Source organism: Hemicordylus capensis, chromosome 5 (assembly GCF_027244095.1).
Source record: "Hemicordylus capensis ecotype Gifberg chromosome 5, rHemCap1.1.pri, whole genome shotgun sequence".
NCBI classification, from domain to species: domain Eukaryota; kingdom Metazoa; phylum Chordata; class Lepidosauria; order Squamata; family Cordylidae; genus Hemicordylus; species Hemicordylus capensis.
Window position 1 is genome coordinate 78,267,210 of NC_069661.1, and position 14,582 is coordinate 78,281,791.

Consider the following 14,582-nt stretch of genomic DNA (forward strand, 5'->3'; position numbering starts at 1 on the left):
TTGGGTCCCCAGATGTTATTGGACTTCAGCTCCCACAATCCCCAACCAATGGCCTCTGGGACTGGGGATAATGGGAGTTGAAGTCCAAGAACATCTGGGGACCCAACGTTGAGAATCCCTGGTGTAGACAATACCGAGCTAGATGGATCAATGGCCTGACTCAATAAAAGGCATCTCCCCATATTCCTGTGTTCTTATAAGGCCTGATCTACACAGGCAGGGCAGTGAGGCTGCTGAGAGGACCATACAATTTCAAGTGCAGGTGGGAGAATCCCATGAATGCTCTTCTCTATCAAAAGGCCCCTCCATGGAAAAATCTGTCATCGCAGGAAAGGGGGTTGATTTAGAATCTGCTCTAATGTTTGTTTGTTTTTTAAATAAGGGGTTAACATGGCACTTGCACAACAAAATTGTGCTAGTGCCCAAAGATGCCATTGCTGCACTAAATCACAGGGATTTTTGGAATGTTGCTATTGTGCAAACATGCCCTGCAAACTGCATGAGGGGTGGCACAGGTTGCAAATGTCCCTGCCCTAATGCAGCACTAGGATGAATCACAAGCTCCCAGTGCAAAAGCCTGGCGCAATAGCCTTTCACAAGTGCAACATTAGTCAAGATTTCAGCCAGGATGTTTGGGGTGGTTTGTTCTTGTTTTAACAACATGAGGGGATATTTTAAAAATATCCGCAGTATTAAAAAGCACCCTGACCTCAGCCTGATATAGTACAGTCCATAATCTACCACTTTAGTCTACCACCTTGTTCTTCTCTATCGGAATACCAGGCCCTGAGGCCCTCTAAGTTCCATGGACTCACTCCCAAGGAAATACACCCAGAAGTCCATCCTTAGGCTGGTGCATATTATATTTTTTGTCAGCCCAAGCAATCCCAGTGGTTCCTGGTTCTACGTGCTTGTGCTTGTAAATGAGATGTGATGTGGATACAGGTGATCATGGACATTGTGATTGGAACTGCTAGATAAAGAACCCCCGTGACCATGAGAATTGCTGTTGACTTCAGCACAGTGCAGATGACCGACAATACGTATGAGCAGCTAGCCCAGGAGGAAATGGGATTATGGTAGCAAGGCCTGCTCCCACTATAGATGCATTTGCATGTCTGCAATATGTATATTTTCTTTTGTGTTGTTGGGGACCTGTTAAAAGTCCAGTACGCAACTGTGCTTTGGAGCCTATGCATGTACACTTTGCACACACACACAGATGTTAAAGATGTGCAAATAGGTGCAGCGACAGCAGGCAAGTCAGGGCTTACCATCACAACCCCGTTCCCTCCCATGCATGTTCCTTGATCTATGGTCTGCCTGTTCACACACTACATTTATTCATGCATGAATGCAAGTAGGGAAAGTTGGAGCTGCTCACATGGGTGAAAAGATATTGCCTGGCGTACAAAGAGTTGCATCCAGGAAAGCTTACATGCCCACAGAGGGGAGGAGTGATTTCCAGCAATTCTCCCCTTATTTCTGCTAGGGGTGTGCGAGCTGGCCTGCTTTAAACTGGGCTCAACATCGAACTGGCTCAGCTCAACAGGTTCGGGGTTGAACCGAACCAGTTCAGAGTTGTACTGCTAAAGAGGAATCCAGTGAGGATACCCCTTTACCAGTAAATGGACAGGGGGGCTTCCCTAAGCCTAGAGGAGTACTTATAAGCACTATAATTGGCAGCAGCAGCTCCCCCCTGGCCCCGCAGGCCTCCCCCAGAGTAGCCAGGGCCACCGGCAGCCTGGTTCGGGCCTGGTTCAGTTGCCCATGCATGTGTGAAGGCCATTTTAGTGACCACTGCACATGTGTAGACAGAGGCTATTGGTGTGACCCTACACCATGGTCATGCAAATGGCCTTTGTGCATGCACTGAGGTCACTAAAATGGCCTCCACATGTGCTCAGGGGCCTGGGCTGGGCTGGAGAAGGCCTGAACGGGGCTGACAGTGGCCCTTGCAACTCTGGGGGAGAACAGGGAATTGAGGGGGGGGACCACCCTCACTGTCCCCTCCACAGCCACTGCTGCCAATGATAGTACTTGTAAGTACTAACTGACTCCCCTCCCACCTCTTCTAGGCTTAGGGAAGTCCCCATGCTCCTTGACTGGTAAAGGGGAATCCTCACCGGATCCCCCTTTACCAGCCAAGCTCTGAACCGATTCAAACTGGTCCAGTGGTTGAACCGGACCAAGTTCAGTTCAATTGGAAACTGGGCCGGGCCGGATCAAATCAAAACTGGGCCGGGCCAAATCAAATCCAGTTCAGATTCAAACCAAAACCAGTAAAACCAGTTTTGTGCACATCCTTAATTTTTGCAGCCACCAAAAATATGAAGTTTGGGAAACTCTCGGGGATATAATTTTGCAGGCACAAGTGACTACAGAGGAAGAGAAAGTGGCCAAAAAAAAAAAGCCCTGTTCTCCATGCATACACAGAAATATATTCCCTGTGCAATCCTTATTCAGTATATCAGGCATTGTATGAACCAGCCATTAGTTGCTTTGCTGATCTTACACAAGAAGAAATGTAGACCATGGGAACTGAAACCTTGTTTGACCAACAAATGTTGGTATTCAAGTTTTTGAGACACTTTGCCTCTCTGACTACATAATAAATAATATTTCATAACTATGATAAATGAATGAATGAATGAATGAATGAATGAATGAATGAATGATATTCAGGTAGAAAATTGAAACAATAGGATTAATTTTTTTAAAAATAGACATTACATTGGTTTAGTTCACTTAACCACTTTCAACGAGCAGGGGAAAAGGTACTGCAGAAATTTAGAGTGATGCATACAAACAAGAACCCACAAGTGGCATGACATTTTTATTCCACCCATCTTCCAAGGAGCTCAAGGTGCTCCTCCCCACTGGGATTTATCTGGGTTTATCTTCACAAAAGCCCTGTGATGTGTTTCAGACCAAGAGGTTGTGACTTGCCCAAAGCTGTCCCATGAGCAACATGGCTTGACAGAGATTGAAAGCCCACCACTTCCTGCTGGGAGCTTGTGTTTTTCTCCTTGTTGCTACAAATCACAAAGAGAAGCCAGTTTGTGATGGCATGGAGCAGGAAACAGTGGCATCCATGTGGCCAGCATATCTACTCAAAGAAGCAGGCATCAGGTACATGAAATATGCATTTCTTACTTTGTTAAGTGTTAATAAAAACATTAAATGTAAGCTGCCCGGAGACGTAGATTTTGAGGAGTATACAGATGTGTTAATTAATTAATTACATTACATTAATAAATATTCTTAATAATTATAAATGATCACTCGGATGCCTCTTAAATGAATGATAATTAGTTTATATTATTAATTAACTAGTGCATTAACATGAGCATCGAACAGTTTAATTGTGTAGGTCAGGTGTTGGAAAGTGAGATACACATTGAACAAGAAACTAACAACCCTTATACTTCCACTTGTGAGGGCACACACACGATGATGGATAATGTATATATTGTATAAATATGATATGGAATATATAGAGAAAATAAAAATATTTTATTTATTTATTTATTTATTTATTTTCATTTTTATAAATTTACATGAAAAGGTGAATACTGTAATGTGTATTTACAAGTAATCTGGAGAACATTCAGTGGAAATATTGACAATTTATTAGAGGATGAAAGCTGTGAAGATATTTCTCAATCCTGTCTGTTGCAGAATTGTATTATATTGGGTTGTCAGGGTTCTTCAAGACTTGTAAAAGCAACTGACCAAGTCAAAGGGCAGGTATAAGTTCATCTTTTCTTTCTCTGAAGAATGAGTGGAATCATCACCTGTTCTCTTCGCAGTCACCAATGCCACATCAGTGCCACAGATTATAATTGCAGAGCGAGCAAAGCGATATCTTGATGGAATGAGAACTCTTTTGAAAGCACAGCTTCTTCAGGTGTGGGTTTCAGAGCACCAACAGAGAAGATGTCAGCCTGTCAATGCCGCTTGCGTCTGTTGCACCTTAGAACAAAGGATGCAGAAAGGCTGCAGTCGCTGCTGGGTTCCATTACAGATAATTAGCTCGTAGGCCTGTCTGAGGGTGCACAAGTAAAGGTAAAGTTGTGAATGGAAAATATTCAGGATGTGAGAAGCTAATAACCCTCCTGCAAGGCATTTCTGCAGCCTATGCATTGGCATCCCCAGGAGATTTGTGAGGCAGAGAACAGAAAAGGCTGATGTGCCATCTGAGAGAACATGAAAAGGAGACCTTTCAACCAAGATGGCAGTCATTTATGACAGACTGGAATTATCCCTTGTCAGAGGTGTAGCCACTATTGAACCGGGGTGGGGGTGGGGGTGGTGGACAAAAGCTCTGGGCTGCCCATCTCCGGAGGTACCTGCTGCCCCCCCCTGGCTCCCCTGAACTCACCACTCACACAGCGCTAGCCATGTCACCGAGATGGTGTGGAGTTGGCCCGTCCCAGTGAAAACAAGCCGCCCCTTTAAGGCAGGCCTGGTCTTGGGCTGGTAGGGGGCAGCGCAGTGACATCATCAAAATGCAGCCAGCATGGTGTTGTGTAGGCGCTGTAGGCAAAGGCAGGTGGGAAACAGCCAGCACAGGAGGGGCCAGGGAGGAGAGCTGGTCTTGTGGTAGCAAGCATGAATTGTCCCCTTTGCTAAGTAGGGTCTTTCCTGGTTGCATTTGAATGGGAGACTACATGTGAGCACTGTAAGAAATTCCCCTAGGGGGTGGAGCCGCTCTGGGATGAGCATGTCCCAAGTTCCCTCCCTGGCAGCATCTCCAAGATAGGGCTGAGAGAGACTCTTGCCTGCAACCTTGGAGAAGCCGCTGCCAGTCAGGATAGACAATACTGAGCTAGATGGTCTGACTCGGTATATGGCAGCTGCGTATGTTCCAGGGAGTGGGAGTGGCAGCTGTCCTCAAATCTCACCCAAAGGAGCAACTTGCACTCCTTCCCTTGTGCTGTGATTGCATGCTGTGTTGGAAGTTAAAGGACTATGCGCTGTCTCTTGTCTCAGACAGTGGAGGACAGACTAGTGAGTCAGAGGGCTAGAGGGTCAAGACATTGGTCATCCCTTCTCCACTGCTCTAATACTATCCCTTTGAAATGTAGATTGGTACTCTTAGGGATTAACTTCCTCCTTCTCTTCCCTACCTGTCCTTCTACCTTGCAACATGGCAAGCCTCTTTCCCTGCACCATGTGTGCAGAGAAGATGCAGAATCCATCTGCATCCAGCTAGATAGATAGATTAGAGATCCTAACTCCTCACTTTCCTATCTAGAACGGAGTTCTTTAATAACTGCCATATATATTGATTTGAAACGATGAATTGGCTCCAGGTTACTTTACTCTCAGCATACACGCATGCCTAACCAAATTCCGCTGTGTTGTGCCTCTGTGCACTCTGATATAATGAAAAAGGGATTCTCTCACCACTGAGAATTTCCAACATGCTGAAGCACACTTTAGAGATTGTGTCGCACCCTGGACCCCAGCAATCTCACAGGGGATTCTGGGGCCCAGCTCTTGGAATGGAATGTGGTTTGGTGCAGGGCCATGGGCAGACCTCCTTCATCTCACTCCACAACATCTAACAGACCCTTCCTTCATCAATTCCCTAATCTTATCTGACACAGGAGATAGGGCCGCTTTGCATCTCACCACCCAGAGGGGAGGAATACTCTTTGAACTGGGACAGGTGTGAGTTTGCCCCCTCCCTCATGGCTTTAAAGCTAGAGGACAATGGCCTGGCCAGTCACCTGTTCACACTTTTCCATTTGCAAATGGAAGTTCCACTGAGAGAAGCTGTAGAGATTTAACGCTGTCTCAGCCAAGGCCCTGCCTGCTGATAGACTAAGGCAAAGCTCAGTGCTAGTCAGTTAGTCAATGCTTTTTGCGTTTTCTCTTGAATTCCTGTGTGCCTTTCTTTACTTCCAATTTCAACCTACTTTCTCCCAGTTCCTTATTCTGTGTGCAACCCTTGCTTCTTAATCAAGTTCAGATACTTAGAAGTGGCTTCAGTCTGATGTAACAGGTTCTGGAGGGTTACATGCAAAACTCTTCCCCATGTGCCTCGTAAGGTCATTCTCTATTGTTGAGAGCTGGATTGTGGGGACTCTGGCTGGATAGTGCCTGTAAGTCCCGAGCCAGACAGTTCTAGGTTGTTGAAGCTGTGTCTAAGCCTGGTCAGTGGCTTAGATCAGTCTTCAACTGGTGGCAGCCTACCTTGAAGGAGCGGCGTGCTCCTAGATTTGGGATTAGAGCCATCTCTCTGCTGAGGGTAGTTCCTAGGAAAGCATGGAGTCACCCCCATTTTGTCACAATTGGCTGGCAGCAGGTGGGGTCGAAATTGAATTCTTTTGCAAGAACTTTGCTAGAAGCTGACTGACAGCCAGAACCAGGTTAGGAGAGGAGAGCTGGTCTTGTGGTAGCAAGCATGACTTGTCCCCATAGCTAAGCAGGGTCTGCCCTGGTTGCATCTGAATGGGAGACTTGATGTGTGAGCACTGCAAGATATTTCCCTCAGGGGATGGAGCCGCTCTGGGAAGAGCAGAAGGTTCCAAGTTCCCTCCCTGGCAGCATCTCCAAGATAGGGCTGAGAGAGATTCCTGCCTGCAACCTTGGAGAAGCCGCTGCCAGTCTGTGAAGACAACACTGAGCTAGATAGACCAATGGTCTGACTCAGTATATGGCAGCTTCCTATGCTCCTATGCTCAGGTTGCACAGAAAAGGTGGGAAGAAACACACAGATGATTGTGATTTCTGTTGGGTTTTAGTCAGGGTATTGGGAGTCCGTTTGGAGGATCCAGTAAAGTGCAGATCCCCACTGGGGCCCTTCCTGAGCAAGCCACCCCATCGGCTAGCCGGGGCCCAGAAGCTGTCCCAACCTCAAACGAATTGAACGACCCCCAACAAGACTTCCTTGTGGGTGTTTGCATCACAAATGCCATTCCTGCCAAGCATCAGGAAGGCATAACTATAAATGAGAAGGTGGAAAGGGGATGGAGGGACTCTGGCACTGGCATTACCCCCAGGCACGAAAGCCTTGTAAGACCAGAGATGATTGTGCCTGAGAGAAGTTGGGCAGCTGCTAAACCCATTGAAAGTGCAGTGGTGCGCCTCCTGCTTGCCAATATTTGCCTAAGTGCCAGGACTGGGAGGGTCCCTGGGTGGTTACTGTGCACAAGGATGTACAAATTCCTGTTTTGATTAGAAATGGTCTAAGCAACCAGGTTGCCTGACATGCCTGTGTCAGTGTGGTCACAGGCAGCCAGGCTCAAGCAAGCTCTAATGAGAGGGCACCTAGGGATCCAGAAGCCCCGTTCTCACACCCACCAAACCTCACTGAGGACCAGCCACTTGCATCGCTCTCAAGTACCAGTGATGCCATGCAAAAGGAACAACCAGTGCCCAGGGTTCACTCAGAGACCAGTCCAGTAGTGGAACAGGTGGATCTTACTGTCCAGATTAGAGATGTGCACGGTCCGGACCAGTCCGGACCAGCACCAAAGGGGGGCCCTTTCTTTTAGAGCGGGAGGGCTTTCTTACCCCTCCCGCCTCTTCACCCCCTCCAGCGCCCGTATTTAACTGAATAACGGGGCGCTGGAAACCAGCCGCCCCGCCGCCGCCGCCCCCCCTGAACAGATTCACATACAAAAGTGCCCATGCCCCTGCCTCCGTCGCCCGCCCGCCCTCCAGCCAGCTAGCCCTCCCTCCCTCCCTCCCAGCTGCCCGCTCGAGTCCTTACCCAAAGCTGCAGGAGAAAACGAGAGGAGCTCCCGGACAGAGCTCCTCTCGTTAGAAAGGCCTGCTGCAGAATGAAGGCGCTTTTGTATGTGAATCTGCTCAGGGGGGGCGGCGGGGGCGGCTGGTTTCCAGCGCCCCGTTATTCAGTTAAATACGGGCGCTGGAGGGGGTGAAGAGGCAGGAGGGGTAAGAAAGCCCTCCCGCCCTTAAAGTTATACCCCCCCACCCGGACCCGAACCAGCAAGGGCCGAACCGGTCCGGCAGTTCGGCCATTCCTTAGAATGGCCGCCGGACCGGTTCGGACTCACCCCTAGTCCAGATCTTGCCGAATTAGGGAGCAGAGGAACTCAGTGCAGCCAGCCCAGGAAATGCAGGTGAGGTCTGCTTGTGGGGAGTGGGGAGAGAGAAGGAGAAAGAATAATGTGTTTGGATGATACATTTCCCAAAGAGAAACCGCTTTTGGAACTTTTGTTGAAAAGTGGAATATAGATACTCATCATATTTGTATGTAGTGCACAGACTGGCTCTGTTGCAGGAGTGGCGGCAGCATCGTCAGGGGGCGGGGCTTGTTGACATCAGAGATGGGGGCGTGGCTTGGGGGCAGTAGGGACTCTTTTGGCCAAGGGCACCAAAACCCCTTGAGCCGACCCTGGTTTAGTGCCTTGAATATGCAAATGAAGAGTGCTATAGATTAAATAAGCAAAGATGTCAGTCAAGAGCCGCCATCAATGCCCCAGCATTGTCTGTGCCATTGCAGGGGATCCTGGCCCAGCTCTTGGTTCATCGTGTGGTTTATGCCCACAGTGTTACCAAATGGCTTGGGCCAGCCCCAGCTCTGGCAGAGGACGATAGCAGTTGCACTGGTTTGACTGTGAATTAGCCCTCATTGTGGCTCAGTTTCAGACTCTTGATTTAAGGTTATCTGGCGCCATCTGCTGGTAGGAGAGAACATATACTTTATATTTACACAAGATAAAGTAATACAATATACACAATACACAATACAAAGTTATATTTACCCATTATAAAGTACACATATTTACATTTGTTTCAGAAGCTTGCCCTCAACAGATCTATGTATACCCTTCAATATTTCACAGATAAGAATAGCAGGTATGTTCGTAAAAAGCCTGTTTTTGAGAGTCCCACCCTTTACACTTTTACACATTGTTAGGGACTCTTATATTCATTGATTTTGCCATCTCCTGTCCTCCAATGATTTCAAAGGCTAGGGGGCTATTTCAGTTAAAGATATACCAGAAAAACGTCATCGCTGTACAAGAATTGATCAACAATTCAAATATACTTCTTCAGCTTTGGGTTCATATGCACTAGAAACAAGGTGCACCCCCTGCTCCCGCAGCGGAAAGAGTTCCCTTCCATGCCCTTGGGGTAGGGGGCTAAAAGCAGAAAACTGGCAACTCTGGCAACACTAACAAAACTTTAACAAAGCATCCCCAAGGGGCAAAAACAAAGGAGGGGGAAATCGGGACAGTGGCTGACACCCAGACCCTGGAACCACATGCAGAACAAGCACTGTTGCTGTGGTGCAAGAGGATGGCTTAGCTGCATTTAAAAGGCTGATTGTGCCAGTGTGCTGTTGCACGATAGTGCTTTTGCACAAGAGTTGCCATTGAAATAAGCAAGGTGTGCTGCAGTCGTGCGACGTTAGTCGGGAGTGCAGAGTCCTTCTGGAAATGGTTTATTGCTCTGCATGTCAGCCTGTGATATCTCAGGGAGGGACGCATACCAGGAAACCGAGCGTGCCCTTGGTAAATAAGGACCATTGAAGCATATGACAGATACCTCTTTGAACACCTGCATATTTTTATACCAACAGGGGTTAGTCCGGTTAAAAAACCCTGAATATGACAAATATTTATATTCTGCTTTTCAACAAAAGTTCCCAAAGCGGTTTACATAGATATAAATCAATGAGTGAATGAATGAATGAATGAAATGGCTACCTGTGCCCAAAGGGCTCTCCATCTTAAAAAATAAAGAAATGTGAAGTCAACACCAGCAACAGCCACTGGAGGGGTGCTGCGGTGGGGATGGATAGAGCCAGTTGCTCTCCCCCTGCTAAAGAAAGAGAATCACCACTTTTAAAACATACCTCTTTGCTCAGTTAGCAGGGGACACATACAACCCTTAACAGGACACTATACAAGCCTCCTTGGGGTTGCATCAGCTTGTTCTGTGAGTCATAGAACTCACTGATGCTGATGCTGATGCAACCCCATGAGGCTGTCGGTCTCTCTTATTCTCTGAGATGAACGCAACACAGGCAGATTCCGAAGACTACATTCTTGCGGCTTCAGGGGCGTAGCAAGGTTGGTGTGGGCCCAGAGACAAGATTTTAAAATGCCCCCCCCCCCGACGGAAGCTCAGCTCATGAAGTGAAGAAATCTTAAGTGAGGCTGAATAGTGGTAACAAAAAGCATAGTAATAGATATGGATATAGATATAGATATAGATATAGATATAGATATAGATATAGATACCTATGTGCCACAATAGAAGTTAGAACATCATCCTAAATTATTTTTTAAAAGGTTTGGCAAATTGTGGGTGAGGCAAGCCATTTAATGGTACTAGAGAAAGACCTGCTGTTCTGGCGGCTCCAGATCTTAACACTCACATCCATTTCGGAGGATGAATACAACTGAAGGAAGCCTGGGCAGCTGTGTGGCTGGGGGAGTCAGCCATGTGACTTGCCTCTGGGGGGGCCAAGGCAGTGGGCCCCCAGACAACTGTCTCCCCTTGCCCTATTATAGTTACAAGTCCCTGTGTGGCTTGTCTCAGTATGTGATCTGAAGGTATCGTGAAGAATCCGCACAAGACTGGAATCAATGCATATGGTTCTTCATCAATTGGCCCTTTAAGTAGACGACATTGATTGTGTGAGCCTATTCTGCGCTGACCTTGCAATGAGGTTTGTGATGAAATAGCTCGTGTAGGATTTGAGGTGAAGAGTGCTAGCGAGAGTGACTGCAAACAGACCACTGATCCCCTTGTGCTCGGTATGTGCTGTATAAGTTGTGCCTGGCATCTGCTTTTGGTGTGGCTATGCTACTCCGTCCTCCCCATAATCTTGAGCACACACAGCTTGAGCACACTTTGTGCTATTCTGAAAAGAGTGGGATGAAGAGCCAGCATAGTGTAGCAGTTCAACTCCCCGTTAAGCCACGAGACTCACTGGGTGACTCTGGGTCAGTCGTTTCTCTCTTAACCTAGCCTACCTTGTTGTTAGGATAAACATACCCATGTACACAGCTGTGGGCTCCTGGGAGGAACAGCGGACTAGAAGTGTTACAATAAGAGAGTGATCGTCCCCTTCCTTCCCATTGCAGGGTATCTGATGCTCCTTTTTGGCCCACAGGAGTTATGCTGGAGTCTTATCACCCCTGCCAGAAGTGGAGGGACCCCATCTTTTTAGCTGGGAGCTGGCCCTGCCTAGTTTGAAATAGACTTGCGTCTGGGATGAATCCAATTGGATGTTTTGCTTGAGAGATGAAATGCTGTACTGTTAGTAGTGGGGTGTTTGTCTAAAATACATCATCGCATACAATGGAATGAGAGACCTGGAGGCTGTGTGCATGAGACCTGGAGGCTGTGTGCATGAGCAACCAAACCCAGGCTTGGGCAGCTCAGCCTGTGTGCATGCCTCCCCTTGCCTCTCCCACGAGCCCAGGAATTTTACCCCAGGCTTTAATCTGGGTTAAAGGGTATGAATGTGCCCTTTACCCCAAGTCCAGGGTTGTGAGTATGCTCGGACGCACACACGCCGGCCATGTGCATGCCAATGCCGAACATCACTGCAGCCCTGCGTGGCCTGTTCGAGCCATGCCGGAAAGGCGACGGGGTGGGGAGGAGTATATGAGGAACTCTTTACTCTGGAACCACTCCCCGCCCCTTTGAGCAAGCTCAAATGCCGGCGCCTGAGCTGATTTGGTGCTTCCCAAAGGAGGCTCCGAACCGGCTTGCGCACATCCCTAAATACTAGTGTTGTTTTAACTTAAGCAGTTCTATAAGCCAGCGTGGTGTAGTGGTTAGAGTACTGGACTAGGACCGGGGAGACCCGAGTTCAAATCCCCATTCAGCCATGAAACTAGCTGGGTGACTCTGGGCCAGTCACTTCTCTCTCGGCCTAACCTACTTCACAGGATTGTTGTGAAGAGGAACTTAAGTATGTAGTACTTAGTCTGGGCTCCTTGGAGGAAAAGCAGGATATAAACTGTAAATAAATAAATAAATAAATAAATATAAGACCAGAGTGTTAACCCACAAAAAAGTCACACTTGGAGAACTCAGTTTTTGTAAAAAGCACTTTCCCTTGTAATTCACCTATATAACCAGCAGAGGTCACTTAATGAAATTTTTAAATATCGCTGCAATTACCTTAAAACTAAAGGTACTTCCACAGGATGTCCATTGGTTTATATGAAAAATTTGTGTCCTTTCAGTACTGCTTTTAGTCTGACTTGAAGAAGACATGGCTTTTTCATGGACTGTCAGCAGATGGCCGACAGAAGGTTATAATAAACTATGTGATATGTTTCAATGTCATGTAGATGCCCTGCAAAAATCTCCCATCAGAATTGGTGTATAAATTACTTCAAAATACCCATTCATTGTTCTTTGGGATCCACCCATGAGTTGATAGTGCAACTGTTACACTTACCTGGGGAGGAGAGCCGGTCTTGCAGTAGCAAGCATGAATTGTCCTCTTTGCTAAGCAGGGTCTGCCCTGATTTGCATTTGGATGGGTGACTACATGTGAACACTGTCTGCTATAAGATACCCCCCTCAGGGCATGGGGCCACAGCTCAGTGGTAGAGCACCAGCAGCATGCAGATGGTCCCAGGTTCAGTCCCTAGTATCTCCAGATAGGGCTGAGGGAGAATTTTGACTGAAATCTTGGAAAGCCACTGGCAGTCAGTGCAGGCATTACTGAGCTGGATGGACCAATGGGCTGACTTGGTATAAGTCATCTTCCTGTATTGCTGTGTTACCCATTTCGTATCCCAGTTTGAAAATAACAGTGGCTTCTTTAATGTTAAAGTAAAAGGTATATTGCTGTGAAATACAAAGCTAATCTTGTATTTGAATGGGATTCACACAGGCCAGCACTATCAGGTTGCCTGATGGACACTTGTCAAAGTTACTAATTTAGTGCAGACATTTGTGTGGTGGGTTATTTATTCAGTCATTCAACTGAACGAGGCAGAGAGCAGCAGCAGCAACTTACATCCTTGAGGAAAGCAGAATAAGGGAGGGAGTGGGGGGAGAAGAGGTACAAGAGAGAAATATTTTGGACACATTGCTGATCTCTTATTATTTCTTGTTTACACAGTCAGACAGGTATTATTGACTGGTTTGTTTTATCCAGACATCAAGTCCTTCCCAAGGACCTGGGATGGCTGGATTTTATTATCAATATTGTTGCTGTTATTATTATAGATATCGTTGCAGAATATACGCTGTTCCCAGTATTATTATTATTATCATTATTATTATTATTATTATTATTATTACACACAGTCTACCAGATTGATTGGATTTGGTACTTTAATTATCGGGCCCTTTCGAAGGGTCTAGGATAACTAAAGAAAAATTAAAGATATCGTCGTACTATTTGTGCTGTCCCCAGTTGTGCGGCCTTCTGTAGTTGATGTGTTGTAATTTTATCGATGCCCAAGGTGTTCAAGTTCTTTTGGTACTGCACCAAGGGCACCCACAACTATTGGCACCACTATTGTTTTCTCTTTCCAGAGCCGCTCAATTTCAGTCTGAAGGTCCTCGTATTTACTTATTTTCTCCAATTGTTTCTCATTGACTCGTTTGTCCCCTAGGATTGCAATATCAGTTATTAGAACCCGATTCTTCTTAATGACTATCAGATCAGGCGTATTGTGCGCTAAATGCCAATCAGCTTAGCTGATAGGCATTATTATTATTATTATTATTATTTCTCGTACTACTAGTAGTCGGCATCGTCGTCCCCTGCTAAATGAGCCAAGAGGCACCTTTTTAAAGTGGTTATTCTCTTTGTTTAGCAGGGGGAGAGTAACTGGCCCTATCCACCACCAGCACAGTATTCCTCCAGTGGCTGTTGCTGGTGTCTATCTTATGTTTCTTTTTGAGATTGTGAGCCCTTTGGGGGCAGGGAGCCATTTTATTTACTTATTTATTTCTATGCAAACCACTTTGGGAACTTTTGTTGAAAAGCGGTATATAAATATTTGTCATATTTGTATTTGTACTATGACAGCGACGATGACGATGACTGTTTATCGCTTCTCAACAAAGTTCTCAAAGTGGTTTACATAGAAAAGTTAATAATAAATAAGGTGGGTCACTGTCCAAAATGGACTCACAATCTAAAGAGGAATACAAGGTGGACACCAATAATAACTGTGGGAGGGATGCTCTGCTGAAGCTGGAGAGGTACAGTTGATTCTTTGCTCAGTTTTATTTTATTTATTTATTTAAAATATTTCTATACTGCCCAAAACTTGCATCTCTGGACAGTTTACAATCAAATTAATTTATAACATTAAATCAATTAACAATTAAAATCATTTAAAACATTAAAACCCAAATATTAAAAATAAAAACTATAAATCTAATTAAAAGCCTGGATGAATAAATGCGTCTTCAGTGCCTTTTGAAAAGTTGCCAGAGCTGGGGAGGCTCTTATTTCAACAGGGAGCACATTCCAAAGTCCAGAGGCTGCAACGGAGAAGGCACGTTCCCGAGTAGCCACCAGACGAGTTGGCGGCAGCTGCAGGTGAACCTCTTCAGATGATCTTAGCAAGCGGTGGGGCTCATGGCGAAGAAGACGTTCTCTTAGA